Source organism: Chrysemys picta, chromosome 2 (genome assembly GCF_011386835.1).
Source record: "Chrysemys picta bellii isolate R12L10 chromosome 2, ASM1138683v2, whole genome shotgun sequence".
In the NCBI taxonomy this organism is placed as follows: domain Eukaryota; kingdom Metazoa; phylum Chordata; order Testudines; family Emydidae; genus Chrysemys; species Chrysemys picta.
The window spans coordinates 131,084,279-131,094,561 of record NC_088792.1 but is presented as its reverse complement, the minus strand read 5'-3'; the positions used below and the strand labels follow the sequence as shown (position 1 = coordinate 131,094,561).

The window sequence follows — 10,283 nt, the reverse complement described above, 5'->3', positions numbered from 1 at the left end:
TGTACATTGGCCAAACTGGACAGTCACTACACAAGAGGATAAATGGACACAAGTCAGATATCAGGAATGGCAATATACAAAAACCTGTAGGAGAACACTTCAACCTCCCTGGCCACACAATAGCAGATGTAAAGGTAGCCATCTTACAGCAAAAAAAACTTCAGTACCAGACTCCAAAGAGAAACTGCTGAGCTCCAGTTCATTTGCAAATTTGACACCATCAGATTAGGATTAAACAAAGACTGTGAATGGCTATCCAACTACAGAAGCAGTTTCTCCTCCCTTGGTATTCACACCTCAACTGCTAGCAGAGCACCTCACCCTCCCTGATTCAATTTCAGAGTAGCAGCCGTGTTAGTCTGTATCCACAAAAAGAAGAACAGGAGTACTTGTGGCACCTTAGAGACTAACAAATTTATTAGAGCATAAGCTTTCGTGGACTACAGCCCACTTAATCCGAAGAAGTGGGCTGTAGTCCACGAAAGCTTATGCTCTAATAAATTTGTTAGTCTCTAAGGTGCCACAAGTACTCCTGTTCTTCTCCCTGATTCAACTAACCTTGTTATCTCCATACTGATTTATACCTGCCTCTGGAGATTTCCATTACTTGCATCTGAAGAAGTGAGGTTCTTACCCACGAAAGCTTATGCTCCCAATACTTCTGTTAGTCTTAAAGGTGCCACAGAACCCTCTGTTGCTTTTTATGGATATGAAAGCAGTCCTTCCCCTTACACCTTGCTGCTGGTATTCTTGCCTTCTCAGGGCTTTTGTAAGCAGTTTTCTGAAGCCAGAACAGTCTATGATAGTCTTTACTTGACAGGCACCCTCCATTGTGAAAAGACCTCCCTGATTTCTTTCCTGAACAGTTAGCCCAATCTATTTTCTATCAGACTACTGAGATGGTAGTTTAAGACAGTAATGATTCCTGATTTAGTACATTCCTTTTTGCTTCAATGTACCTTGTGAAGAGTCCAGTGATGTGACGAGGATATCAGTGAGATTATTGAGCATGTTCCAGATCTCAGTGCTGTTAAAGAGATGCCTGTTGGTGCCATTGTCATTGCTAGACAGTTAAACCACTTACAGAATTTTTTTCAGTTTTCACTGTAGTGTAACACTAAGCTTTATCATTTATTCGTTGAGTGCTGCAAATTAGTTTTTGAATGTTTTGTGACAAATTTTCAACAGTGAGTGCAATATTTACACCCACAAAATGCACATGCAACCAGTGTACTTCTCCAATACATGCACTTTTATTTTCAAAAGAGTCATTTGTTTACACAAATGAGGTAATTTCACTTCCAAATGCAATTTGAACCCATTTTGCCTCTGTGTATGTTTGAGGTGACTTGCCTTTTGATGCCCTCCAAACAAAAAAAAAACAGGATTCTGTTTTTATGGGTAAGCAAAAAACCATGGATATATTCTGCAAAAGACAGTAACAATGTGTCAATACAAACAGTGTATAAAAGGCTTGCCAGTATAATATATGCAGTCAAAATTTGTAATCAGGGGGGATGGAATTAATATGAAAGTTAGAGCACAAGATGACAAAAGCTAGAAAATTCACATGTAAGGCTTTACTTGCTAAAAATTTTAATTAATATTGAGGAACACTGTTTTTGAAGCAAATTACATGTTTGGCTTGAAAAAAAAATAGCCACCCCCAAGTGATTAGGCCTCATTTAAAGGCTATTCCCAGAAGATTTACTTTGTATATCTAAAAAACATAAAATCTGTTATTGGTTTCCCCTTATAGAGCAAATTCTAAATTGATTTTCTTCAAATGTGGCACACAAAAAATTCCTACATGAATCAGGGAGTTTGAGTATCTCTGGAAGTACTCCATCGCTAAGTTAAAACAACAAACACCCTCACTTCCTGCTCAGAACCCTATTCTGAAAGGGAAAACAGGGCTCTGTGAAATACTCTGCAAAAGTGAAAACACTCACAATTTGCACTTTTCAAGTTCATATTGTGTTTGTGAAAATTAAGTAGTGTGTGTCGATTTTTCAATGAAAGCAAACATTCAAAGTTAAGTTTAGAATTTATTTCCACTATCTGCAATCCCATGAACATGATTCATATACTGCATATTTAAAGCTAGCTTGGGTATGTCTGCATGTGCTGCAATCACACCTCTGATTGCAGTGTAGACATACAATGAGGGAGGAGTTATAGTTAAGCTTCTGTGTGCAAGATAATGAGAAAAATACAGTGTAAGTGCTTTTATCCATACATTTACAATCAATATAATAAGCAGCTGGAGATCTGATTATTAGTATTAGTACAAGATGGAGGAGAAAATGATCTAGAAACAATTAGTCAAATCTCCCGCTGAGTGTGATTACTTACAAACAGGCAGCCCAGGTTCTAAGAAGAATCAGAAACCTGACGTTCTTTGAGATGTTTTGCCTCAAGATGCATTTCTCATCATTGCCTTTACTTTCCATAAAAGTTCAGGGCAGGGTGATAAAATGGTGAAATTTGGTCTACAATAAAGAATTTAACACAATGTTTAGGGAATCACAACTGCTCTCTCCCTTGTCTTACTGTTTGTAGATAGAAGGCCCGCTTGTGTATTTTGTAGGGGGCATGGCTAGCTGGGGTAGCTGATTCAAAGAGATCAGCCATAAAAAACAGGAGAGGAGAAATATAAATTAAATATGTCTAACTGGTTAGTGTAGGAGCACACACCCTCAACAAAAGGGGGGACAGCAGAAGGGCTGGCCAGGAACAGCCACATCACTGTGTCAATATTGCTAATCCGAAGTGTTCAAAAATCATGAGGCAAGCCCCCTAAATTTTCGAGTGGCTTAAAAATAATGAGATTCAAAAATTAGGGTTACCAGGTGTCTGGTTTTTGACCTGAATGCCTGGTCAAAAAGGGACCCTGGCGGTTCTGATCGGCACCGCTGACCAGGCCGTTAAAAGTCCAGTCAGCAGGGCTAAGGAAGGCTTCCTGGTCGCCGTGGCTCCACCCGGCTCCTGAAAGCAGTGGCATGTCCCTCCTCCGGCTCCTATGTGTAGGGGCAGCCAGGGGCTCTGCACGCTGCCCCTGCCCCAACCGCCGGTTCTGCAGCTCCCATTGGTCAGGAACCATGGGCAATGGCAGCTGTGGGGATAGTGCTTGTGGATGGGGCAGTATGAAGAGCCTCCTGGCTGTGCCTCCATGTAGAAACCGGAGGGGGGACATGCCTCTGTTCCCAGAGCTGCTTGAGGTAAGCGCCACCTACACCCCGACCCCCTCCCATGAGCCTACACCCCTGACCCCCTCCTGTGCCCCATCCCCCTGCCCCAGCCCTGATCCCCCTCCCACCCTCTGAACCCCTTGGTCCCAGCCTTGAGTACCTTCCTACACCCCAAACCCCTCATCCCCAGCCCCACCCCAGAATTTGCACCCCCAGCTGGAGCACTCACCCCCCTGCACCCCAACCACCTGCCCCAGCCTGGATCCCCCTCCCACCCTCTGAACCCCTCAGCCCCAGTCTGGAGCCCCCTCCTGCACCCCAAATCCCTGGCCCCACACCAGAGCCTGCACCCCCAGCCCCCTACCACATCCCAACCCACTGCCTCAGCCCTGAGCTCCCTCCCGCACTCTGAACTCCTAATTTCTGGCCTCACCCTGGGAGCTTGCACCCCCAGCCAGAGCCCTCACCCCTTCCCACACCCCAACAACCTGAGCGAGCCTGGTGAAAGTGAGTGAGTGTGGGTGGTGAGAGTGAGCAACAGGGGGAGGGGGGATGGAGTGAGTGGGGGCACAGCCTCGGAGAAGGGTCGGGGTCGGGGCAGGGCCTCAGAGAAGCAGCGAGGCAGGGGGGTGGGGCAAAGATGTTTGGTTTTGTGCAAATAGAAAGTTGGCAACCCTATCCAAAAACATTAAATGTTTGGATTTTTATTAATTGTCTTCAAGCTATTCAGCTTTTAGGCAGCCACATTTTCAAACTGAGGGGATTGAGGAGGGAATGCATGCCAGCACCTTTGCACTCACCATAGAAAACTGGGCAGACCTGGGAACAGGATCTAAAAAAAAAAAAAAAAAAAAAAAAAATCACTCACATTAGCAAGTAATTATAGACTGAATCATAATGTGTTTTTGCTGAATATCTATACAGCATGTAGTACAATTTAACACTTTGATCTGGTGCCTGTAGTTCCTTTAATTCTGGCATTTCTTCTGAGTGCTTCACTTTACAATCTAAATAATGTTCTTTTAACATAGTACACGTGCGAGTGTGTGCACATGCTTGTGTATATAAGGGCAGATTTATCCCTTTACCCAATCTGACTCTCACTTTTGAGAAGTGACTGAATGAAGAAAAATAAAATCAATGCAGTCAAACTTCAATTAATCTCATGATTTATACAGCTCAAGATTTGATTACATTTTACTCTATTTGAAACTATTTTAGATTTCTTCACATTACAGTAGTAAGCCGTTGTGTTTAAAAGGCAACAGCCCAATGAGAATCTATTCTGTTGTAGTTGTGACTTATTACAGGGCTAAGGCCAAATCCAGCAATTCCATTTACTTCACCAGAGTTACACCAGGGGATGAATTTATTCCCCAGTGCCTGTACTGTGATTGAAACCGGACTCATAAATAAATTTAGGCCACTGCTTTTTAATCCTCCCTTAACTATATGGCCAGTGAACTGACTGGTTTTCAATCTGTTCCACTGAGATTTGCACTCTTAAATTTAGGTCACTGCCCTATTAAATCCTTCCTAACTATATATCCAGGGAACTGATTGGATTTTAATCTGTTTGACATTATAATTAAGTCTCACATTTAGTTTAAAGTTTTATAATTGCAACACAGCAAAAGAGAAAGATCAGAGGTCTCCCTTGTTCAGCTGAAGCATCAGAGCATTTCTACACATAAAGAAGAGGTCCTAGCACCACCAGCAGCAGAGCAGCATTGGTCCTTGTGTATGTGGAATAGAAAGAGACATGCAGCTGAAAGGGGCACCCTGACAAGTGGCCACAAGTGAAGGGTAAAGCCTAGACATAGGAGCTGCAGTATAGCTACCTCATCATTGTGTATCTTCCAACCTGGCAGCTCTGCTTGCAGATGCCATAGAGCTGCTGGAGAGAATTTTACGCTCTGTTTGCCAAATTTAACTCGCAGGAGCAGGCAATCAGGGCTAGGGTGACGCTTGGAGTCAGATGTGGGGATAGGTTTCTCCACATAAAGGAGGAGGGAGATATCACAGCTTCTGGAAAAAAGGGTTTATCGGAGGATGTCATGCTGTCGCTGTTGTAGATGCTGCCACAAAACCAGACAGCTAGAGAGATGAAGGAGCAAGAGGGCTGTGCTGATGAGAAATGCCAAGTGGAAAAATAATGACCAAGAGCAGGAAAATAGGTTGATTTCTTAGTGTGAGAGTGGGATAGGTAGCTGCTGCCACAGCTTCTCTCCACATGCCTTATTAATCTTGGATAAGATAGAGCCTACCAGAAAAAGCTCCTCTTTCTCACCTGGGTTTACAATGTCGAACAATAGTCAAAATTTGAAGAAGGCAGAGCATATCTGCCCTGCATTGCCCTTCTGTTCACACTGTCTCAATTTAATTGAGAGAATTCCACAGTGGGAACAGAGAAAGGATGTCATCTACAGAGCTTTATGGTCATGCTGCAGCTCTTTGGACTTACTTAAAAGGCACCTGTAGATGGGCAGACTCACCCCTGCAGTGCCTCCTGCTGGTCTCTTCCGGGAATTAGCTCGTTCCAGCTCCGGAGCGCCTTCTCCCAGTGGTGTCCCGTCCGTCATCTCGCCCTTGCTTGGCGTTTGGACCCGCATTGCTCCCTGCTCGGCGACTTCCTCTTCCGGACCACAGCTCTCAGGCAGTGCCCCTTAGTCCATCTGCACCCCCTTCGGGGGGGGGGGGGGGGAGGGTGTTGATCAGCAGTCTCTCTATGCCTCAGCCACCATGTACAACTACACATCCCAAAGTCTAAACCCTCTTGTCAGGGATCTGGCGTAGTCTATAATGGCCGCTCCTTATGGCCAATGGCTGGGTGTACTGCAAGGGGGAAAGGGGGGACCCAGGCCCGCCCTCTACTCTGGATCCCAGCCCAGGAACCCTCTGGCAGCAGCCTTGCTGTCCTCCTTCTCTCCCCTCCGTCTGTCCACGTCCCTGGGCCACTTCCCCTTCGGCCCCTCGCACTGGCTAGGCCCTTCCCCTCAGGGCCTGCAGTCTGGCAGACACCAGGCTGGAGTTCCCTTCTGCTGCCCCAGGCCTGCCCAGCACTGCGCTGTCCCAGGTGCTAGTCTCCCCCTCTGGAGACAGACCTTCCCCTCTTGAAGGCCTGGGACAGACTGACTCTTCTCTCCCTGAGCAGCCTTTTTATAGGGCTGAGTCGGGCCCTGATTGGCTGCCTCCAATCTGGGCCCCAATTGGCTCCCACTAAGCCCTTCTCTGATTGGCTGCCCGTCTGCGCAGGCGCACTGGCCTGCTGCAGTCCACACTCTCAGGGAGTGGGGCAGTCTGCCCCACTACAGCACTCAAAGGAGGTTAAAGTTCGTGGCTTCTCATCTTTTTAAATTGAAGGCCCTCAATTGTACAGAAGGTATGGAGGGATGGCAGAAGATAAGAAGCCACCACTGGGACCTGTTGGAGTTGTCTCACCCTTTTGGACAGCCTTCCTCTTTCTCATTCGCCTCCTAAATGCCTCTTAAGTAGGTTGAGACAACTTCAGTCCTGATACATACTGTAAAAAGCCTCACAGCTGACCTCCTTTCCAAATGCATTACAAGTGGCATACTGGTGCCTGCCACATGGTCCCAGCAGCATCAGCATTGTAGATTTGTGCATAATGAAAGCAAAATGATATTTCCAGCAGTTGTTCTATCAGCCACTTAAGGACAAAAGCTTCCTTTATCCAATTTTTGTACCTCAGTGCTTTTCCTCAGTTTTCTTCACACTGCATGCTCCAGTTAAATTCTTGATTTTATTCATGTGTTTAATCCAATGCCTACTTCCAAGGGTTTCCAACCTGCCCCTGAGCCACCATTTTTCTCCATGTGTCAATGGGTGATTTTTTTAATGTCCTAAGAAGGTCACCTACCTTAGGCAATCTCTGACCATTTCAGTTTATTTTCTTAATTAAAATTTTATTTATTAAAGCTAATGTTAAAATTATCTAATACACAGGTTAAGGAAAGCATGTCTATACATCTGGACATAATGCTTAAATTATCCAAAAGTGCAAAGTTTGGTTTAAAAGTCATAAAATACATATAGTACTTAGTCTGCAATATCCCAAATTTAGGTGAATAAATTTAACAATACAGTTTAGATATTAGCTTCCAAATATTCAGGTACATCACTCATAAAAGATTATACTAAGAGTAGCTTGTGGAAAGCAAATATAGCAATGAGTGTAGATTGTCCCTCAGGAAATATAATCCATCAGAGAAGTATTTCAGTTACTTTCCCGACTTCTCTTCTCAGTGGCACTCCAGCTCATTTCTCCTGGTATTGCCGATGTCCGGTGATGTGTTTTAATAGATGGCCCTTGACCACCTGATGGTGTCTGATACTATGAGTTGCCACATCAGTTGAACATAGCGCTGACTGATTCAGCATTCTGGCAACACTCACTCATTACTGGGATCCCATGCGTCCAGGGCTCCAACAATCAGGACATATGTTTGAACCTCATAACCCCTAGCTCTCAAGGCATCAGACATACAGCTGTGTTTCTCTACCTTTTGAGCTCGGGCATCGTGGAAGGCCAGGGTCCTGTTCTTCAAGACAACTGTGACATTCACCAAGACAACTTTCTTCTGTTCCTCATTAGTGATGGCAATGTTCAGTCACAGTTGATGGTCTGTTCTAGCGATAGCGGAGTTACACTGTAGGCTAACCCAGACTCTTTTTTGTTTCCCTTTTACAGAGCACTAAAATAAATATTTCTGTAACCACCTATTGCCATTGTTATTCTGTTGTCTGTACTCTTACTTTCCTTTTCACTATTTTGCTATTAAGATCTTTGACTCAATTTTACACAGCAATACCAGAAACACTCGTTGATCAAATATTTTTCTCTTTAAAACAGATGGTGTTCTACTCTTCATCATCCTGGGTAGCTTCCCAATATATCCTAATCTATATTTTCTCTTCACTTTTTGCTATAAAAATATGCTTAATAGCACTGTAGTTAGCTTTCCAAATAAACTCATTTGTCATCCTTCTCAGTGATATCACTTCCAAAAACTGTAGTTCTTTCTTGATGCATAACATTTTCATGTGGCATCTGCTCTACAGAATGCATCTTTGATCTTAGTTTAATATTGTTCTCTCATACTTTGTGATCAGCTACTTTAATGACTCTAGGTCTTCTTTAGTTAATGCAAGGAATTTAATATAGAGAATTTGAGATGCATCACTAAATCTCAAATGAAGACCTTTTTCTCTCAATTCACCCTAATATATATCTTGCTGTATTTACCAGAATACTGCATGTGTTTAAATTTTATACTGACTAGATTGGGAAGTATCATATCTCCTTATTAGAGAGATTTTCCCAGCTGAAAATTCATTTACCTTCTTATACATCCTCATTCTTGGTGATCTCCTTTTGCAAAGATACTTTGAAATACTCACTATTCTGAGTTATCTACCTATTTATCATCTTATGTTTACATAATTCATATTGATACCAAATGCTTTTTTCCTGGTAATCTGTGAGAGCTAATGGATAGTAATTACTTAGATGTATTTGCTTTTGTAATTATGTTTCACTTAGTGCAGTCAACCACATTAAACCTTATTTTATAACTCTATCTAACCTGAATGATACACCTTATTATATTGCCTTAGTGAGCTATAAAGCATACTCTAGGAAAACTGATCTGCTTTAACTAAATTATGCACCTTATTTTTTTTTGGTCTGTCTTATTCCTCCCTCTGCCAAATGAGGGTAAACAATATGCATCTGCTCCATATGTTATGCTCAACTTATATGAAGAAAGCTGTCAGGAACAGTATCCCTGATGAGGCCATGGCACACCTGATGGCTGAGCTTTGTGACTTTGTCCTCACTCACAACCATTTCAGGTTTGGGGACAACTTATACCTTCAAGTCAGTGGCACTGCTATGGGTATCCACATTGCCCCACAGTATGCCAACATTTTTATGGCTTCCTCAGCTCTCATCCCATAGCGCCCCTCCTCTACTTGTGCTTGCGCTATGATATGACATCTTCATCATATGGACCCACAGGAAGGAGGCCCTTGAAGAATTCTACTTGGATTTCAACAATTTCCACCCCACCATCAACCTCAGCCTGGACCAGTCCACACAGGAGATCCACTTCCTGGACACTACAGTGCAAACAAGTAATGGTCACATAAACACCACCCTATACCGGAAACCTACTGACTGCTATACTTACCTACATGCCTCCAGCTTTCATCCAGGACACATCACACAATCCATTGTCTATAGCCAAGCCCTAATATACAACCGCATTTGCTCCAATCCCTCAGACAAACACCTAAAAGATCTTTAACAAGCATTCTTAAAACTACAATACCCACCTGGGGAAGTGAAGAAACAGATTGACAGAGTGAGATGGGTACCCAGAAGCCACCTACTACAGGACAGGCCCAACAAGGAAAATAATAGAACACCACTGGCCATTATGTACAGCCCCCAGCTAAAACCTCTCCAGCACATCATCAACGATCTACAACCTATCCTGGAAAACGATCCCTCACTCTCACAGACCTTGTGAGGCAGGCCAGTCGTTGCTTACAGACAGTCCCTCAACCTGAAGCAAATACTCACCAGCAACTATGCACCACACCACAGAAACACTAACCCAGGAACCAATCCCTGTAACAAATCCTGTTGCCTACTCTGTCCCCATATCTACTCTAGCAACACCATCAGAGGACCCAACCACATCAGCCACACCATCAGGGGCTCATTCACCTGCACATCTACTAATGTGATATATGCCATCATGTGCCAGCAATGCCCCTCTGCCATGTACATTGGCCAAACTGGACAGTCTCTACATAAAAGAATAAATGGACACAAATTAGACATCAAGAATGGTAACATACAGAAGCCAGTAGGAGAACACTTCAATCTCCCCGGACATTCAATAAAAGATTTAAAAGTAGCCATCCTTCAGCAAAAAAAGTTCAAAAACAGACTTCAAAGAGAAACTGCAGAGCTACAATTCATTTGCAAACTTAACACCATTAATTTGGGCTTGAATAGGGATTGGGAGTGGCTGGCTCACTACAAAAGCAATTTTCCCTCTC

At 43.6% G+C, this 10,283-nt stretch overlaps 1 long non-coding RNA gene across 1 annotated transcript; it reads right to left on the bottom strand.

Annotated features, from left to right (window-relative positions):
- Positions 1-1,220: 1,220 nt before the first annotated feature.
- LOC135981123 (uncharacterized) lies at positions 1,221-6,296 on the bottom strand. The gene is made up of 3 exons (XR_010598086.1): positions 5,687-6,296; positions 3,992-4,023; positions 1,221-2,492 (listed from the first exon to the last, which is right to left on the bottom strand). It is a non-coding gene; the product is annotated as an uncharacterized LOC135981123 (long non-coding RNA).
- Positions 6,297-10,283: the final 3,987 nt, after the last annotated feature.